Genomic DNA, 2,509 nt, shown 5'->3' on the forward strand with positions numbered 1-2,509 from the left:
AGGGGGTGAGATAGGGGGTGAGATACGGAGTGAGATAGGGAGTGAGACAGGGAGTGAGATAGGGAGTGAGATAGGGAGTGAGACAGGGAGTGAGATAGGGAGTGAGATAGGGAGTGAGATAGGAAGTGAACAGGCTCTCTGTAGACGGGCTCTGGCTTCTATCACAGTTCATGCAAATGCAAATGTAAATTTTCAAGCCAATAGGAATACTTGGAATGGATGATGGTAACTTAAATAATATACAGAAGTACCAACAGCAAAATGTACAGTACTTAAAAGTATAAAAAGTAAAAGTACTCATTATACAGACTCTCACCTTTTATTTCAGGTGCAGCTTGAGATAAAGTCTCGTTGGTGTCCCAGCTGGTCCTTCTCTCTGATCTGTTCCAGTTTATCGCTGCAGGCAGCAGCTTCCATGACTAACACCCCCCCAGCTGACACACTCCATGATTCAGCAGCTGGCCTGGGGGGGTCTGCAAATTTCAGTTTTAATGGCATTTCAAATGAATCAGACCATTTTCACCAACAACAAAACTAAAACTGTGAAAATGAAGACAACTGCCATGTAACTTAATTCTGCATGACTGGTCTACTGATCAGAAAATCCAGTTTAAACCGACACGGTTCTTCTTAAATTCTGCATTTAACTAGGGTGGCTATCACCAGACCGAGCTTAATCTTTTAAGATTGAACATTGGTCCGGGGAGTCTGCTCTGTATTTTCTACTGCACAAGAGGCGTGATGGGCCTAGTTCAAATGACTCTGTACGCAATGGGATAGTCCTTCAACCAATCGGACCAACGATCCAGGTTTATCGACAGGTTGCTGTGCTTCGGTGGCCGCCATGTTGGATGTAAACCAAAAGCTGCTCGCAGCCGCTTCTCTATCCTCATTGGGTTAAACCGCGCCGGTGCTAGGTGCCAGTTTGTGACTGGTCCCCGCAGATTAGAACAGAATAGATAAATGTACAGCTTTCCAGCTGGAGCTGCAGGACAAAATCATATCGCTGGCAGATCAGCTGATTTTTCATTGCTTTTAATAATCTGCAAGCAACTTGAAGATTCCCTATTGTAAAAAGTGAGATTTCCATGTCTTGTTTTAGTATGACGCAGGTCGAGGTGCTATAATAATAATGTTAAAGTATTAAAACGTAATCAAGATACTGTGACTTCCGTACAGTTGTGATGTCACAAAGATTCTATTTATAGTTACAAAGTGCCGCTACAGTGCCGTTTCAGTCATTCCCCGGCTGCAATGATGGTGCAGCGACTGCAAAAGACCAGGAAATGTTGACCAATGAGAGTAGAGTGGGCTTTTTCAAGAGGCGGGGCTTAAAGAGACAGGAGCTAAAACAAAGTGTTTCAGACAGAGGGTGATTAAAGGTGCAGTATATTCAGACAAGAAGAGAAAAATAAAGAGTTACATTAAAGCATGTAAACATGTTTAAGTACAAACCCAAAATACAAATACACATAAACCTCAAAATGAGCATAATAAAGGACATGTAAATGCCCAAAATGCTACCAGTTCTGATTATGATTTAGATACCTAAATGATTTAGAGAAATAATTCTCTTGATTCAGTAATGTGGAAGTCCACAAGAAACTGGTTTACTGGACTCAAGTGAACACTGTGCTGATCTTTTGTACATGCTGATGTACAAATGTACACTCACAAGACTCCTGGAGTAACAAATGTTGTGGGTGCTACGGTCCAATGCAACTTCACAAAGTAAACAATATTGTGTAAGCATACCTGTGTAAACATCAGGTGGCTGTCACAGTATTGTTCAATCTGGACCCATGAGTTCCCTCAACCTCAACGTGTGAATGTAATTCCATTTAAAAACCTTTGATGGGACATTTGCACATATAATTTAATAATGCACACATTATATAGTACCAATACAAATGTTTAATACTGTTTTTATATTGAGCTATCAGAGACAAAAATACACAAATGAAGAAGCCATAGTGTCTACACCTACATTTCCAACACACAGCACAACAGACTGACATTACTGAAATAAAAATGATACTGAAATGCTTCTGCTGAACATGTGAGGATGTCGCTTATTGTTGAAAGGAGTTATTATTCTATGGCTGGCTCCTGTTATGGCGTTTTTCCACTGCTGGTAACAGCTCGACTCGCCCCGTCTCTACTCGACTTGACGCACTCTGCGTCCGTTTTCCATTGCAGATTAAGTAACGCCTCAGCGTGGCTGGTCACCAAAGCTACGCAGCCGGGAACTGCCACGATGTAATTTTCAACACGACTCATAACAGCACGTCGGAGGTGTGTTGTTTTTGATTGTTGACTGAGATAGTACTTAAAAAAGCACCTGGTAGTAGGTCCCAGGGACTTTTTTTTACTAATGAAAAACCAAACAAGGCGAGTGGAGTCGAGTAGATACCACGCAGTGGAAAAACGCCATTAGACAAGTAATCGGTCTTCTGCAGAAAAGGCAGATGGACTGACTGGCTCCCCAAGTTGGTCAAAAAAGTGTCTC

The sequence above is a fragment of the Etheostoma cragini genome, chromosome 1 (assembly GCF_013103735.1).
Source record: "Etheostoma cragini isolate CJK2018 chromosome 1, CSU_Ecrag_1.0, whole genome shotgun sequence".
NCBI classification, from domain to species: Eukaryota; Metazoa; Chordata; class Actinopteri; order Perciformes; family Percidae; genus Etheostoma; species Etheostoma cragini.